Consider the following 19,102-nt stretch of genomic DNA (forward strand, 5'->3'; position numbering starts at 1 on the left):
TAAGGCACCATCTATTGCCTTGTGTAAACGATCTTCATTTTTCCGAAGTTTGTATCTAAGTTATGCTAATGTGATGACATAATGTTTGGTCTAAATATTTAACTATGTTTCTGAGACTACAATGATAGGTTTCTCTATGATGGTCTGTGCTACCAGCTCCTTCGATCTTAAGAAAAAAAAGAATGTTCTCTAGCCATTGGTGTACATAAAGCTAATCTTGCCCTGTGACTCATGGTGGCCTTGGGAACCAAGTGTCTGGGAGTCTATCTAGTTCACAAGCGTATCATTATGATGACTGGTATGTGTGTCCAAATCACTGCTAACATTGTGTGTGCGCGCAGCGGTGATAAAAAGGAAGCCTATCTACCTAACACCTCGTTTATGACCTCAACTTCACCCTGTCCCTCCCTATCTTTTCCCCTGCCACACCTATGAAGTTGCCACAAGTTTCCCTACTCGGTCATTTCCCTACCTGCCTCGTTCCTAACCATGGCTAAGACAGGGATCTTAAGGTGTGTGTGTGTGCCATGTTTCCCCCTCACTGCTCTGTTCCCTCCCTCTCCCGGAGACGTGACCTCAGGTTACCCTACTGTTCGCTGCCATGTTCCCTACTAACCTTCCTCGGTCGATGCTTACAACTGGTTCGCGACCTTTAGTAGACTTGTCCTACGGTCTCTCCCACCCATCACTCTGATTCCCTCTGCCGGTCTTCCCAAGGACTGGGTACCTGAGTGAGCTATTCAGTGTTAAGACTCTTTAAAAAAGTGCTCTCCTCCAACGCTGGAGGACGTCCCCCGAAGAGAGGCTTCTGCCACACCTGAAATGATCCACTGGAGTGATACATGACACATATTCCTCCTCCCTCTCGAGAGCGTCAACTCCATACCGCTCACCCCCAGCATTCTACTGCAGGAATTCATAGCATATCTGGACGGCAGTCCCGGTTTAACTAACCTCCCACGGCTTCTTCTAAACATAAAAAGGTCAGAGCTGCTAACCTTATCAAACAATACAATATAAAAAAAGAAATACAGATGGTAAAAATGAGGAATCCTGAGTTAAGAAAAAAAAAAGGAATTTTGCGAAACGTAACTCACAATCGCGAGTAATATAAACTGCACTTTCAATACAGGAAACTGCGATGTCCAGTGGTCATGCTGTTATCTCCATTCGTTTACGTGCATGTAGACAGTCCACAATGGTTCACTTTACAACTAATAAGATATCTAATTAGTTGTGCTTCAACTTCGGTCCTCGAACTAACTCAACAGAGGTTCTAATGTTCGTCTGTCCCCCCACATGTTCAGTCCTGGCTAGAGAACTTTTGGTCATAAGCAGTGGTTGCCTGTTTGCACCTCTCCAGAAGCCTTTCATTTAATTTCACGTATGACGAACTTTACTCTCAGCACAGCCATACACCACTTTCTGTGTGAGGAAACCTGATCATTTGTGTGTGCCAGGACCCGGGCGAAATTTAGTCTAGTTCTTCCTTACCAGAATGGAAATTCTATCATCCTCAGCAATGGCTGTGGACAACAGACAGGAAAGCAACCATGATTCCGGTAAGATGTCCATCCATACTTGTCCTTATAAAGAAGACTTGTCTCTTAGGTGTGAAATGGACACCCAAAACTCCTGCTCATCTCTTTGGTCATGATAGACATCCACCTTGAAGCTGCTGATTCACCTGGAAGTGAGCTAATACAAGATCAGGGTCATTTATCTGCTCTTCCGTGCAGTGGAATTTCTTCACAAAGTAGAGCGCTGGTGGTGCAATCTTTGCATCCACTCCCTTCCTTGGGCCAGCAACACTCGCATGCTGATGATATCAGCTCATTCTTCAATGGGTGTGGAACGTCTTGAGCACGCACACACACACACACACACACACACACACACTCACAGAAACACACACACACACACACACACACACACACACACACACACACTATTTCCTGACGGACGCGAAGAAGTCTTCCTTCTGCTATGATGCGAACGCTTCCGTAGTGAGTAAAGTTCTTCAGATCATTCCTCGGGATGAGATCCTCATCTGGTCCTTGATTACACTTTTTTTTTTTTCCTTATAACAACTGCACCGTTCAACGGGGTGGAGCCCGTAGAGGTCTTGCTGGCGACTGAATTGGCCCATGAACTGGCAAGGTTTCAGCTGGGGACGATATCGTTATTCACCCTCGTGCATGCAATCACTGAGCTTAGAAACTGATGATGTGGTGAGGCAACTTACGAGCTGAGGATCTGATTTTTCTTCGCAAAATTTTAGTTGTGTGGCCACTGGCAACTCAAGGGTGGGCCGCTTTGATAACTGCTTCTTCACCTTCACGTCAAAGTTTTGGGACTCTTTACCTTCTCATGCCTTTCCCAATAACTGTGACCTCGCATATTTCAAAAGACAGTCCTTTCACGTCCTTAAAAATTCGTAAATACTTTCCCTTGTCTTTTCTTTTTCCGCTTCACAATTCTCTCTGTATTTCTATTAAGACCCGGCCCTAATGTGGACTTTTGTCTCTGACTGGAGCCTTCAACATAAGAACAATGTTACTGAATGTTATCAAATGTTATTAAATTGTATTTCTTTGAAGAAAAGCAATAGATTTACGGGAACGTAATTTCTTATCCACTTCTATACGCGATAATTTCTCATCCACTTCTATACATGATAATTTCTTATCAATTTCTATACACGACAATTTTGCATCCACTTCCATACATGATAATTTCTTATCCACTTCTGTACATGACAATTTCTTATTCATTTCTATACACGACAATTTTTCATCCGCCTCCATACATGATAATTTCTTATCCACTTCCATACATGATGATTTCTTATCCACTTCCATACATGATGATTTCTTATCCACTATACATGATAATTTCTTATCCACTTCTATACATGATAATTTCTTATCCACTATACATGATAATTTCTTATCCACTTCTATACATGATAATTTCTTATCCATTTCTATACACGACAATTTTTCATCCGCCTCCATACATGATAATTTCTTATCCACTTCCATACATGATAATCTCTTATCCACTTCCATACATGATAATTTCTTATCCACTTCTATACATGATAATTTCTTATCCACTTCTATACATGATAATTTCTTATCCACTTCCATACATGATGATTTCTTATCCACTATACATGATAATTTCTTATCCACTATACATGATAATTTCTTATCCACTTCTATACATGACAATTTCTTATCCACTTCTATACATGATAATTTCTTATCCACTTCTATACATGATAATTTCTTATCCACTTCCATACATGATAATTTCTTATCCACTTCTATACATGATAATTTCTTATCCACTATACATGATAATTTCTTATCCACTATACATGATAATTTCTTATCCACTTCTATACATGACAATTTCTTATCCACTTCTATACATGATAATTTCTTATCCACTTCTATACATGATAATTTCTTATCCACTTCTATACATGATAATTTCTTATCCACTTCTATACATGATAATTTCTTATCCACTTCTATACATGATAATTTCTTATCCACTTCCATACATGACAATTTCTTATCCACTTCTATACATGATAATTTCTTATCCACTTCTATACATGATAATTTCTTATCCACTTCCATACATGATGATTTCTTATCCACTTCTATACATGATAATTTCTTATCCACTATACATGATAATTTCTTATCCACTTCTATACATGATAATTTCTTATCCACTTCCATACATGATGATTTCTTATCCACTTCTATACATGATAATTTCTTATCCACTTCCATACATGATGATTTCTTATCCACTTCCATACATGATAATTTCTTATCCACTTCCATACATGATGATTTCTTATCCACTTCTATACATGATAATTTCTTATCCACTTCTATACATGATAATTTCTTATCCACTTCTATACATGATAATTTCTTATCCACTTCTATACATGATAATTTCTTATCCACTTCTATACATGATAATTTCTTATCCACTTCTATACATGATAATTTCTTATCCACTTCTATACATGATAATTTCTTATCCACTTCTATACATGATGATTTCTTATCCACTATACATGATAATTTCTTATCCACTATACATGATAATTTCTTATCCACTTCTATACATGACAATTTCTTATCCACTTCTATACATGATAATTTCTTATCCACTATACATGATAATTTCTTATCCACTTCTATACATGACAATTTCTTATCCACTTCTATACATGACAATTTCTTATCCACTTCTATACATGATAATTTCTTATCCACTATACATGATAATTTCTTATCCACTTCTATACATGACAATTTCTTATCCACTTCTATACATGATAATTTCTTATCCACTTCCATACATGATGATTTCTTATCCAACATACATGATAATTTCTTACCCACTTCTATACATGATAATTCTGCCCGACTCCCTGATGCCTTAGAGGGTCCTGGCCTAGGGGCAGGACCAGCCTGGCGACACAAGATAAGGGAGATATGATAATCGGTCGGTGATAAGACCATTAGTGCGATATTTCTTTTGCGGTCAATTTCCGCGAAAATGGTCGGAAACTGACCGATGTCTGACTGTTATTAAATACACTGTATTACGGTACTAGAGTGCGCGGTGATGAGAGCGTACACTATAATATACAGACCAGTGCACATCTTTATGTGAACTTCCCACCCATTACATACACAACACATGGGTCAATACATGAACATACAAGAATTTCGAAAAATGAAAAAAAAGTATTTTACTAAAAACGTATTTATCTAAAAAAAAAGAAAAAAAACGTATTAAATACGGGAAAAAACATAATGGCTAGCAGGTCTGGTGTATACAGGTGAACCTTCTCCCTCTCTCTCATCTCCTCTGGTCGAACTCTGGCTCACATTATTGTACCTACTTGTACGATATTTCTTTTTCTTTCTTTCATACTATTCGCCATTTCCCGCATTAGCAAGGTAGCGTTAAGAACAGAGGACTGGGCCTTTGAGGGAATATCCTCACCTGGCCCCCTTGTCTGTTCCTTCTTTTGGAAAATTAAAAGAAAAAAAAAAACGAGAGGGGAGGATTTCCAGCCCCCAGCTCCCATATACATATATATATATACAGAGAGAGAGAGAGAGAGAGAGAGAGAATGCATGTCTGTGGACTGAATATGCCAACGGCCCACTTGTTGTTGCTCTGTGTGTGTGAGGAAGGGGAGGAAACAGAATGAAGAGACGACATCTACCTGGGGGCAAGGGAGTGGATCCTGAGAGCCACTGAAGTGCTGGCTCGCTACGCACCCATCACCAGGGGTCATCCAGATGGAGTCCTTACCTTGCTGGTATGAAATGCGTCCCTCACGCAGAAGTGATCTGAAAATACAAAAGTGCCAAAGTTTAGGATAAACGAATCAAAATACGAAATATATGAAACAGTCCTTCATTACGGTTCATTTGTGAAAATCAACACATTGAATATAAATATATATATATATATATATATATATATATATATATATATATATATATATATATATATATATATATATTATCTGTCAGCGAGGTGGCGCCAGGAAACAAACGAGGAACGACCCATCCGCTCATATACACATAAACGCCCGTATATGTACATATACATATCAACATATACACATATACACATACACAGACATATACACGTATATACAGTTGTACATATTCATATTTGCTTTTCTTCATCCATTCCCGGCGCTACCCCGCCCTACAGGAAACAGCATCGCTACCCCACGCTTCAGCGAGGTAGCGCCAGGAAAACAAGACTGAAAAAAAAGGCCACATTCGTTCACATTAATTCTTTAGCTGCCATGTTTAATGCACCGAAACCACAGCTCCCTTTGCACATCCAGGCCAAACAGACCATTCCATGGTTTACCCCCAGACGCTTCACATGCCCTGGTTCAATCCATTGATATACATACAGTTCGGCAGAAATACAGAGAGGGACAGACAAACATTTACAAACATTCATACATAGATGAAACCTCTCTCTCTCTCTCTCTCTCTCTCTCTCTCTCTCTCTCTCTCTCTCTCTCTCTCTCTCTCTCTCTCTCTCACCAGCACTGGCAGCACAACCCGGCGCGCTGCCGTAATTCAACCCACAGACCTACAGATCGACCGGGCGGGCCCTGGGACCACTGTCACCCGCAGCCTCCGCTCTGGCCCTCCCCTTGTACGGCAACCGTGCAATAACGGTAGTAAGGGAGCCCCGGAGCGAGAGCACTCACACCGTACACACAAGTCATCTCATGACGATCTCGTACAAATTCCATTCTTTGCTGTCGACAAAAAAAGGGGAAAAAAAAATATCCTATGCTTCCCTTGTCTCAGGAATCTACATATGGCACGAGAGGGGAGGATATCCAACTTCCCCCCCCCCCCTCCCCCTTTTAGTCACCTTCTACGACACACGCAGGGAATACGTGGGAAGTATTCTCTTCGATGTATATCAACTGACTTTTATTTCTCTCTTGTGTCTTCCCTGATGATGTGATTATTACACAAAAGTTCACTTGGGAACTTATCGTGTTTCATTTTCCCCGTGGACTCATAGGAATATATATATATATATATATATATATATATATATATATATATATATATATATATATATATATATATATATATCAATATATATATGGGTATGTTTGAAGGAATAGTGGTTCCAACAATGTTGTATGGTTGCGAGGCGTGGGCTATGGATAGAGTTGTGCGCAGGAGGATGGATGTGCTGGAAATGAGATGTTTGAGGACAATGTGTGGTGTGAGGTGGTTTGATCGAGTAAGTAACGTAAGGGTAAGAGAGATGTGTGGAAATAAAAAGAGCGTGGTTGAGAGAGCAGAAGAGGGTGTTTTGAAATGGTTTGGGCACATGGAGAGAATGAGTGAGGAAAGATTGACCAAGAGGATATATGTGTCGGAGGTGGAGGGAACGAGGAGAAGAGGGAGACCAAATTGGAGGTGGAAAGATGGAGTGAAAAAGATTTTGTGTGATCGGGGCCTGAACATGCAGGAGGGTGAAAGGAGGGCAAGGAATAGAGTGAATTGGAGCGATGTGGTATACCGGGGTTGCTGTCAGTGGATTGAATCAAGGCATGTGAAGCGTCTGGGGTAAACCATGGAAAGCTGTGTAGGTATGTATATTTGCGTGTGTGGACGTATGTATATACATGTGTATGGGGGGGGGGGGGTTGGGCCATTTCCTTCGTCTGTTTCCTTGCGCTACCTCGCAAACGCGGGAGACAGCGACAAAGCAAAAAAAAAAAAAAAAAATTATATATATATATATATATATATATATATATATATATATATATATATCATCTAAATTAGAGCATATAGGACCAGTTTGGTCACCACAAACTCGAGAAACGACATCCTGGAAAGGATTCAAAAGGAAGGTGACCAAATTGGCACGTGAAATGAGGAGCAACGGTTCCTTATTAGCGGTTATGGATTTGCCCCCTTGGGGAAAACAGGTCAAGGGCCTGCCCACGTTAGAGGACGGAAAGGTCAAGGACTTACCCCTTCTGGAGGATGGAAAGGTCAAGGACTTACCCCTTCTGGAGGATGGAAAGGTCAAGGACTTACCCCTTCTGGAGGATGGAAAGGTCAAGGGCCTGCCCACGTTAGAGGACGGAACGGTCAAGGACTTACCCCTTCTGGAGGATGGAAAGGTCAAGGACTTACCCCTTCTGGAGGATGGAACAAAGGTCAAGGACTTAACCACGATGGGGGATGGAACAAAGATCAAGGGCCTGCCCGCGTTGGAAGAGAGAAAAGTCGGTGAGGGAGGAAAAGGGGGAGGAGACACTATGATAAAAACACTCATTCTCCTCAGTGGGTGTGTGGAGGATGTGTCTCCTCAGTGGGTGTGAGGAGGATGTGTTTCCTCAGTGGGTGTGTGGAGGATGTGTCTCCTCAGTGGGTGTGAGGAGGATGTGTTTCTTCAGTGGGTGTGTGGAGGATGTGTCTCCTCAGTGGTTGTGTGGAGGATGTGTTTCCTCAGTGGGTGTGGAGGATGTGTTTCCTCAGTGGGGGTGTGGAGGATGTTTCCTCAGTGGGTGTGGAGGATGTGTTTCCTCAGTGGGGGTGTGGAGGATGTGTTTCCTCAGTGGGGGTGTGGAGGATGTGTTTCCTCAGTGGGGGTGTGGAGGATGTGTCTCCTCAGTGGGTGTGGAGGATGTGTTTCCTCAGTGGGGGTGTGGAGGATGTGCTTCCTCAGTGGGTGTGTGGAGGATGTGTTTCCTCAGTGGTTGTGTGGAAGATGTGTCTCCTCAGTGGGTGTGTGGAGGATGTGTCTCCTCAGTGGGGGTGTGGAGGATGTGTCTCCTCAGTGGGTGTGTGGAGGATGTGTCTCCTCAGTGGGTGTGTGGAGGATGTGTTTCCTCAGTGGGTGTGGAGGATGTGTCTCCTCAGTGGGTGTGTGGAGGATGTGTCTCCTCAGTGGGTGTGTGGAGGATGTTTCCTCAGTGGGTGTGGAGGATGTGTTTCCTCAGTGCGTGTGTGGAGGATGTGTTTCCTCAGTGCGTGTGTGGAGAATGTGTGCCAATCTTCGAGGCGAGTGGATGGGGTGACCATTCACCCAGTGGGCGTCACAGGGAACTGAAGAAGACACTGGGGGTAGTCAGGGATGATCAAGGGCACGTAGCGTCACAGGGAACTGAAGAAGACACTGGGGGTAGTCAGGGATGATCAAGGGCACGTAGCGTCACAGGGAACTGAAGAAGACACTAGGGGTAGTCAGGGATGATCAAGGGCACGTAGCGTCACAGGGAACTGAAGAAGACACTGGGGGTAGTTAGGGATGATCAAGGCACGTAGCGTCACAGGGAACTGAAGAAGACACTAGGGGTAGTCAGGCATGATCAAGGCACGTAGCGTCACAGGGAACTGAAGAAGACACTAGGGGTAGTCAGGGATGATCAAGGCACGTAGCGTCACAGGGAACTGAAGAAGACACTGGGGGTAGTCAGGGATGATCAAGGCACGTAGCGTCACAGGGAACTGAAGAAGAGACTGGGGGTAGTCAGGGATGATCAAGGGCACGTAGCGTCACAGGGAACTGAAGAAGACACTGGGGGTAGTCAGGGATGATCAAGGGCACGTAGCGTCACAGGGAACTGAAGAAGACACTAGGGGTAGTCAGGGATGATCAAGGCACGTAGCGTCACAGGGAACTGAAGAAGACACTAGGGGTAGTCAGGGATGATCAAGGCACGTAGCGTCACAGGGAACTGAAGAAGACACTGGGGGTAGTCAGGGATGATCAAGGCACGTAGCGTCACAGGGAACTGAAGAAGACACTGGGGGTAGTCAGGGATGATCAAGGCACGTAGCGTCACAGGGAACTGAAGAAGACACTGGGGGTAGTCAGGGATGATCAAGGCACGTAGCGTCACAGGGAACTGAAGAAGACACTGGGGGTAGTCAGGGATGATCAAGGCACGTAGCGTCACAGGGAACTGAAGAAGACACTGGGGGTAGTCAGGGATGATCAAGGCACGTAGCGTCACAGGGAACTGAAGAAGACACTGGGGGTAGTCAGGGATGATCAAGGCACGTAGCGTCACAGGGAACTGAAGAAGACACTGGGGGTAGTCAGGGATGATCAAGGCACGTAGCGTCACAGGGAACTGAAGAAGACACTAGGGGTAGTCAGGGATGATCAAGGCACGTAGCGTCACAGGGAACTGAAGAAGACACTGGGGGTAGTCAGGGATGATCAAGGCACGTAGCGTCACAGGGAACTGAAGAAGAGACTGGGGGTAGTCAGGGATGATCAAGGCACGTAGCGTCACAGGGAACTGAAGAAGAGACTGGGGGTAGTCAGGGATGATCAAGGGAACGTACACCTTCAGCCCGCGGCTTGATGGACGAGAGGAAGCGAGTCGCGTGAAGAGGCACTGACTTCGGGGAGAGGGACAATTGGACTGTTGATAACGACTGGGAAAAGAGCGTGGATGAAAGATGAGCTCAACACCAGGTTGTAAACTTCACCTCCCTTGAGCCCACGTCAGTACACGGGCACACACGGGCGTACAGCCATACGCAGCCATAAACACACAGACATATAAACAGACGGCCCCCCGGGAACAGACACACGCGATAGGGAAGGGAGATACAAACAGAGGGACGTATATAAACAGAAGCGAAGAGGACGAGAGACGAGACCAGACTCGCGTAAAACACACGGGGGGGGGGGGGGGGGGGGTGAGGCATACACAGACAGAGGGCCACAAAGACAGACAGATAGATAGATAGATAGATAGATAGATAGATAGACTGGTTGGCTGGCAAGACAGATACAGACATCCTGGAGATGCCTTCCAGGGAGTAGGCTATCTCCCCCCCGTGGGCCCCCAGCTGCGGCTTAATAACAGACTCGTTAATGAGGTCAATCTGCCGCCTGTTTATTTAACCTAGGGGGGGGGGGGTTCGACGTGACCCAGAGACCTGAATGGCCTGAGACCTGTACACGACCCATGGACCTGAATGGCCCAGGACCTGTTCCAAGGTCTGCGGAACACAGAGGCTCGAGGCCTGGACACAATGCGGGGGTCTGAGAGGCCTGAAATCTGGACACAATTCGGGGGTCTGAGTGGCCTGAAATCTGGACACAATTCAGGCGTTTGAGTGGCCTGAAAGCTGGTCACAATTCAGGAGTCTGAGTGGCCTGAAAGCTGGACACAATTCAGGGGTCTGAGTGGCCTGAAATCTGGACACAATTCGGGGGTCTGAGTGGCCTGAAATCTGGACACAATTCGGGGGTCTGAGTGGCCTGAAATCTGGACACAGTTCGGGGGTCTGAGTGGCCTGAAATCTGGACACAGTTCGGGGGTCTCAGTGGCCTGAGATTTGGACCCAATTCAGGGACCTGAATGACTAAGACCTGAATCTAATCCCAGTGGTCGAGAGCCTGGTCACTCAAGATTCTGAAGGACACAACCCACCCACCTTACGATCCCATAGACTCACCCTCGCGATCACAAAAATGACAGTTTGTGAATAGGGAGTGGAGGCCACCCTTGCTGGTCTGTGAATAGGGCTGGAGATCCACCCTTGTTGGTCAGTTAAGTACAGTGTGGAAGCCACCCTTAGTGGTCTCTGAATAAGGCTACGAAGACGCCCTCGCTGGTCTGTGATGCTGTGAATGGGTTTGGGAGCCACGCTCGCTGGTCTGTGAATAGGGTTTGGGAGCCATTCATGTTGGTCTTGTAAATATAGGACCATCCTTGTTGGCCTGTGAATGTAAGGTGGGCCTGTGAATGTACGGTTGGTCTGTTTATAAGGCTAAGACAACACCATCGTTGGTCTTTGGAGAGGGCTAGGAAGCTACCCTTGTTGGTCAATTTATATGGCTAGAGAATCACCCTTGTTGGTCTGTGAATAGAGAATCTCCCTTGCTGGTCTTCGAGTAGATACTGGAAACCACCCTTGCTGGTTGGTCTGTTACCAGACATCGGGAACCAATTTTCTTGGTCTTTTGAGCAGATATCGTGAACCACCCTCGATGGTCTGCGACAAAGTTTGGTGACCGACCCTTGACCGTCTGTGACCAGGCTGTGGTGGCTGGTAACCAGAAGGTAAAGAAAAAAAAAAAACTTCAACCATTATCAGCACCTCGTCTTGAAAGTCCTTTTGTGGGGGGTTCAATTGGGAGGCCATATCACAAAGGGGCCCTTGAAGTCTTCCCTCACTCACGACAGCATTGTGGGACAGCATCCTTCCTACAGGTAACTGGGGACTCCTCCATACGAGTCCCCATACTTTTTGTCCCTAAGGACGGGCCTTTGGCGAAGGTCCCCCCCCTCTCTCTTGGGGAAGTGAGAAGGCCTTGCTGGAGAGCCTTCCCATCGATGCTGGGGGACGTCCTTGCTCGAAAGGCCCGGGCCCCCCGCGCCCCCCTATCTCCTGGCACTGGGGGATTCTAGCCTGGGGACTGAGAGGTCCCTCCCGCTTGGACACAAGCGGGGTCCTGGCGCCGACACAGTCCTTCCCTCGGTACTCAAGAACGTGGGGATTTTCATCCCTTCCCTGATCGTCCAAATGACGGATTCGCCTCTCTGCTTCGTCTCGAGGAAGTGGGTGTCCGTTTCTGTCGGGGTCATGACCCCTCTGCCAAAGACTGGAAGGGTCGAGGTCAGAGTCCACTTAGATTCCTCCAAGTCTCTCTACTCACCGTAAGTCCCTGTGAGTTCACTGTCTTCAGAATCCTATTCCTCAAACGTCCACCCCCTTTTTCACCCCCTTATGCTCATCATCCATCTACTCCCATCTTCCCTTTCCCCCGAAATCTACTCTGAATGAGAACTTAGAATCTATTTCTAATTCTATGAACCCTTCAATCACCCCCCTCTCCCCTTTGCACAACACGAGGGCGTGACCCAAATTTGACCTGATCCTTATCGATGGGATACAGTGCCAGGGGTCCAATCACTATCAACGAGACGAGGGGGAGAGATAAAGAGTGACGCACTGGTTGCCACACATGAAGGGCGGGCAGTGTAGGGATGTGGTCGTGTGTCGCGTTCGTTCTGGCCTCGCCCGATGAGACGCGACACACACCGGGCGGGACGGAGGAGGAGGAGGAGGAGGAGGAAGACGAGGATATGATGGGACGCACCTAAATGAGAGGAAGGGGGTTGGACGGGGGAGGTCACCCGCTGTGTTATGAGAGTGATGCTGCTGTGTGGCGGGTGTGGATAGGGTGTGTGTGTGTGTGTGTGTGTGTGTGTGTGTGTGTGTGTGTGTGTGTGTGAACGTGTGTGTGTGTGTGTGTGTGTGTGTGTGTGTGTGTGTGTGTGTGTGAACGTGTGTGTGTGTGTGTGTGTGTGTGTGTGTGTGTGTGTGTGTGTGTGTGTGTGTGTGTGTGTGTGTGTGTGAACGTGTGTGTGTATGTGTGTGTGAACGTGTGTGTTTGTGTGTGTGAACGTGTGTGTGTGTGTGTGTGTGTGTGTGTGTGTGTGTGTGTGTGTGTGTGTGTGTGTGTATGTGTGTGTGAACGTGTGTGTATGTGTGTGTGAACGTGTGTGTTTGTGTGTGTGAACGTGTGTGTGTGTGTGTGTGTGTGTGTGTGTGTGTGTGTGTGTGTGTGTGTGTGTGTGTGTGTGTGTGTGTGTGTGTGTGTGTGTGTGTGTGTGTGTGTGTGTGTGTGTGTGTGTGAGGTTTGGGCTTCCGCACGCGCGCGCGCGGCGCTCACTGCCGTAAAAAAGTATAAAAAAAAAAAAAAAGTCTATAATCACGAAGCACGAAATCGTGTGCGTTTCGTGTGCGCGTTTCGTGTTCGTCAAGCCTAACGTGTACGGCGTGGGACGCCAGCAGGCCATGTGTGGGCAAAATGAGAGAGAAAAGATGTGACAGCCACTGAAGTATACTGGCTCGTTGCGTGGCTGTGCCTGGCCCTCGCGACAACCAGAGAGAGAGAGAGCGAGAGAGAGAGAGAGAGAGAGAGAGAGAGAGAGGAGAGAGAGAGAGAGAGAGAGAGAGGGGAGGCTCAGAGGGTAGAAGTCCAATATTGTCTGCACGTATGTCTTCATAAGTTGCCTCAAAGAACGATAAACTGGGGTGAGGTATGAGGCAGGGTTGGTGGTGGTGGTGGTGGTGGTGGTGGTGGTGGCAGTGGTGGTGGTGGTGGTGATGGTGGTGAAGAGGCCCAGACAGGGTAGGCGGTGGTGGAGCCTATCAAGGGGGTAGTGGTTGTGGAAGCCAGTTAGCCAGGCTTGGGGTAGTGGCTGTGGAGCCCAGCCAGCCAGTCAGCTAGGCAGGGGGGTAGTGGCTGTGGAGCCCAGCCAGTTAGCCAGGCAGGGGGTAGTGGCTGTGGAGCCCAGCCAGTTAGCCAGGCAGGGGGTAGTGGCTGTGGAGCCCAGCCAGTTAGCCAGGCAGGGGGTAGTGGCTGTGGAGCCCAGCCAGTCAGCCAGGCAGGGGGGTAGTGGCTGTGGAGCCCAGCCAGCCAGTCAGGGGGTAGTGGCTGTGGAGTCTCACTAGCTAGCCAGGCAGGGAGTAATGGCTGTGGAGCCCAGCCAGCCAGGCAGGGGGTAGTGGCTGTAGAGCCCAGCCAGTCAGCCAGGCAGGGGGAAGTGGCTGTAGAGCCCAGCCAGTCAGCCAGGCAGGGAGTAGTGGCAGTGGAGCCCAGCCAGCCAGCCAGGCAGGGGGAAGTGGCTGTAGAGCCCAGCCAGCCAGGCAGGGGGGTGGTGGCTGTAGAGCCCAGCCAGTCAGCCAGGCAGGGGGGGTAGTGGCTGTAGAGGCCAGCCAGGAGGGTTAAGGTGTACATTAGCTATTCATTAGTTAATATATATTTTTTTTTTTATCTGGTATTAACTGTTAATGACGTAATTAAAGAGTTTTGTCGTCTCTCTCTCAAGTCATTCCGAAAACAAGTTTTTTTTTTCTTGTAACATTTACGTAAATAGTGAACATAAGTCTGTACAGAGCATCAGATTGGGGAAGAGCAGTGTGGTTTCAGAAGTGGTAGAGGATGTGTGGATCAGGTGTTTGCTTTGAAGAATGTATGTGAGAAATACTTAGAAAAGCAAATGGATTTGTATGTAGCATTTATGGATCTGGAGAAGGCATATGATAGAGTTGATAGAGATGCTCTGTGGAAGGTATTAAGAATATATGGTGTGGGAGGCAAGTTGTTAGAAGCAGTGAAAAGTTTTTATCGAGGATGTAAGGCATGTGTACGTGTAGGAAGAGAGGAAAGTGATTGGTTCTCAGTGAATGTAGGTTTGCGGCAGGGGTGTGTGATGTCTCCATGGTTGTTTAATTTGTTTATGGATGGGGCTGTTAGGGAGGTAAATGCAAGAGTTTTGGAAAGAGGGGCAAGTATGAAGTCTGTTGGGGATGAGAGAGCTTGGGAAGTGAGTCAGTTGTTGTTCGCTGATGATACAGCGCTGGTGGCTGATTCATGTGAGAAACTGCAGAAGCTGGTGACTGAGTTTGGTAAAGTGTGTGGAAGAAGAAAGTTAAGAGTAAATGTGAATAAGAGCAAGGTTATTAGGTACAGTAGGGTTGAGGGTCAAGTCAATTGGGAGGTGAGTTTGAATGGAGAAAAACTGGAGGAAGTGAAGTGTTTTAGATATCTGGGAGTGGATCTGGCAGCGGATGGAACCATGGAAGCGGAAGTGGATCATAGGGTGGGGGAGGGGGCGAAAATTCTGGGGGCCTTGAAGAATGTGTGGAAGTCGAGAACATTATCTCGGAAAGCAAAAATGGGTATGTTTGAAGGAATAGTGGTTCCAACAATGTTGTATGGTTGCGAGGCGTGGGCTATGGATAGAGTTGTGCGCAGGAGGATGGATGTGCTGGAAATGAGATGTTTGAGGACAATGTGTGGTGTGAGGTGGTTTGATCGAGTGAGTAACGTAAGGGTAAGAGAAATGTGTGGAAATAAAAAGAGCGTGGTTGAGAGAGCAGAGGAGGGTGTTTTGAAGTGGTTTGGGCACATGGAGAGAATGAGTGAGGAAAGATTGACCAAGAGGATATATGTGTCGGAGGTGGAGGGAACGAGGAGAAGAGGGAGACCAAATTGGAGGTGGAAAGATGGAGTGAAAAAGATTTTGTGTGATCGGGGCCTGAACATGCAGGAGGGTGAAAGGAGGGCAAGGAATAGAGTGAATTGGAGCGATGTGGTATACCGGGGTTAACGTGCTGGCAGTGGATTGAATCAGGGCATGTGAAGCGTCTGGGGAAAACCATGGAAGGCTGTGTAGGTATGTATATTTGCGTGTGTGGACGTATGTATATACATGTGTATGGGGGGGGGGGGGGCCATTTCTTTCGTCTGTTTCCTTGCGCTACCTCGCAAACGCGGGAGACAGCGACAAAGTATAAAAAAAAAAAAAAAAAAAAGTCTGGAAAGCTGTTGCGCGTTAAGTCTTCCGCAAACATTTAACTTAAAACTGTAAATATGGTCACAATACGAGCCAGCTCACATGTCAGCACTATTTCGTAGAGACACTTCACATCCCAACAAGCTATTGTAAAGCTATCTCACGTACCAACACTCGTAGAGCTACCTCACGCGCCAACCGACGACGTCTCGTAGAGCTAGCTCACGCGCCAAACAACGACGTCTCGTAGAGCTAGCTCACGCACCAACCAACGGTTGACGTCTCGTAGAGCTAGCTCATGCACCAACCAACGGTTGACGTCTCGTAGAGCTAGCTCACGCACCAGCGAGGTCTCGTAGAGCTAGCTCACGCACTAACCAACGACGTCTCGTAGAGCTAGCTCACGCACCAACTAACGTCTGGTAGAACTAGCTCACGCACCAACCAACGGTTGACGCCTCGCAGAGCTAGCTCACGCACCAGCCAACGAGGTCTCGTAGAGCTAGCTCACGCACCAACGGTCCGTCTACGAGCCAGCCCCCTTTTGTACCCAGATTGAATTGACCTCAATGGAAGGCCCTTGTTCGCAGTCACTTGTTCCTTGTTAAGTGTGAATTTATGTCTATTTGATACAAGTTAATCCGGTCTCTTATGCGGAGGGGAGTCTACCCGGCGTCTGACTGGGATTTGCTCTCTCTCTCTCTCTCTCTCTCTCTCTCTCTCTCTCTCTCTCTCTCTCTCTCTCTCTCTCTCTCTCTCTCACACACACACACACACACACAGTTGACGGCGGCATCAAAGACTGACACAGGAGGGGAACATAACGATGCTCTACAATGGTTGTCGTGGTGGTTGGCCGAAATGGGGCGGGTTTGTAGGAGGCTGTTTGTTTATATTGGAGTGGTCAGAGGCGTTAGAGGAGGAGGAGGAGGAGGAGGAGGAGGAGGAGGAGGGCGTGTATGGTGGTGGAGTGGGTGACAGTGAGATAGACTAGGTTGAAGACGTTAGAGGAGAGGGCAGGAGTGTATGAAAGTGGTGGTGGTGGTGGTGGTGTTGGGCTGTGTGTGTGTGTGTGTGTGTGTGTGTGTGTGTGTGTGTGTGTGTGTGTGTGTGTGTGTTGGTTGAAGACGTTAGAGGAAAGGGCAGGAGTATATGAAAGTGGTGGTGGTGGTGTTGGGCTATGTGTGTGTGTGTGTGTGTGTGTGTGTTGGGCAAAGTGGTGTGAAGTAACTCATTTATAATCTCTACCAAATAACAGGACCCTGAGGGCTGAAGTGTGTGTTGGGCAAAGTGGTGTGAAGTAACTCATTTATAATCTTTACCAAATAACAGGACCCTGAGGGCTGAAGATAGCACTGTAGGTAATGTTGTAGAATTGTGAAAATGGTATAGGTTGTGATGCTATGATTACATTATAATCATTTTTGATTACATTATCTGGTTATCATTATCAATTACATTTGGTACTTTGCTGATGCGATGAATCTTTTGAGGCCATTTGGTGGAAATACCTTGAATAAGATTACTCTACTTCTGTTACTCTGATAGGAAGGTAACCTTTTAAAGTTACCAGGTATTCTGTTACTGAAATGAATTATTTTCTTCCATGAGAAAAATCATTTCTCCCACGTAGTTTATATCACACACAAGAGACCATCACTCACGTAATTTATTCACAGGCAAGAAAAGAAAAATACATAAATGGCTGAGTAAATCTATTCAGATTTAAGAAAAAAAGAAAAAAACCCACTTGATTTATGTATTTTGATCCTTGAGTCACCCACGTACCGATGGTATCAAAGTGGATTCAATGTGTAAACAGAATCAGATTCCTTCTAAGGCTTTGTATGTTGAGGCCACAATGAATAAGGTCATATCTGATGGTCCTTCTTCCCCCACGTTCCAGTGGTATCCGATCGTGTCTCTCTCTCTCTCTTCCTCTCTTAACACTTCCCAGGTGAATCATCTGGGATGGGATGAAGCTGAGGTCGGTCCAGTTACGACCCAGCGAGAGCACGACTGTGTACGACCCTTGAGCACGGCGGTATACGATCTGTGAGCACGACTGTGTACGACCCTTGAACATGGCGGTATACGATCTGTGACCACGACGATGGACGACCCTTGAGCACGGCGGTATATGATCTGTGAGCACGACTGTGTAGGACCCTTGAGCACGGCGGTATACGATCTGTGACCACGACGGTGGACGACCCTTGAGCACGGCGGTATATGATCTGTTAGCACGACGGTGGACGACCCTTGAGCACGGCGGTATACGATCTGTTAGCACGACGGTGTACGACCCCTTGAGCACGGCGGTATACGATCTGTGAGCACGACGGTGGACGACCCCTTGAGCACCATCGTGGTCGGGAGGGTCGTCGTACCGTCGTGGTTGGTTAAGGGTCGTGTCGTCTTGGCCAAGAGGGCAAGCTTGGTTGTGAGAATCGTTACCGGGGACTGTGTGTGTCAGCCTCATAGGCACTGTACCAACCCGCGTACTGGGTCGCTCGTAAGAACTCTTTTGTAATATCTATAAAAACAACAACAACAACAACAACAACAACAACAACAACAACAACAACAAAAATCTGGGCTTCAGCAGGCTTTAAACAGCTGAGTGCAAGCTTAAGCCCAGCAGATTACATCATCACGTTTTCGTCACTCATCTCTCTGTACATCTTCATGCATACAAGTAGCACCTAAGACTGTTACCTTGTGACATACACAGTCTGTTTCCACTGCAGATATAACTACCACCAAAGACTTTAAAGAAAAAAAAATGTATCATACACAGTGTGGTTCAACTGCAGATGATTACAACACCAGTGGTGTTTTGCAAATTTGGCCAAAAGTTGATCATTCCCAACTATCTAGCAGTCAAAGTTAGTCATTCCCAACTATCTAGCAGTCAAAGTTGATCATTCCCAACTATGTAGCAGTCAAAGTTGATCATTCCCAACTATGTAGCAGTCAAAGTTGATCATTCCCAACTATGTAGCAGTCAAAGTTGATCATTCCCAACTATGTAGCAGTCAAAGTTGATCATTCCCAACTATGTAGCAGTCAAAGTTGATCATTCCCAACTATGTAGCAGTCAAAGTTGGTCATTCCCAACTATCTAACAGTCAAAGTTGGTCATTCCCAACTATCTAGCAGTCAAATGCATGTTCAATTTATATGATTTTTTCTCACATGTGA

General features: G+C 46.5%; 1 protein-coding gene across 1 annotated transcript in view; it reads right to left on the reverse strand.

Annotated features, from left to right (window-relative positions):
• The window catches only part of LOC139759060 (5-hydroxytryptamine receptor 1-like), a 719,308-nt gene that overhangs the window by 182,770 nt on the left and 517,436 nt on the right, over positions 1–19,102 (reverse strand). The window contains 1 exon segment of the mRNA XM_071680984.1: positions 5,276–5,402. The gene's annotated coding sequence lies outside the window, so the exon portion shown is untranslated.

This window comes from Panulirus ornatus, chromosome 32, assembly GCF_036320965.1.
Source record: "Panulirus ornatus isolate Po-2019 chromosome 32, ASM3632096v1, whole genome shotgun sequence".
NCBI lineage: Eukaryota > Metazoa > Arthropoda > Malacostraca > Decapoda > Palinuridae > Panulirus > Panulirus ornatus.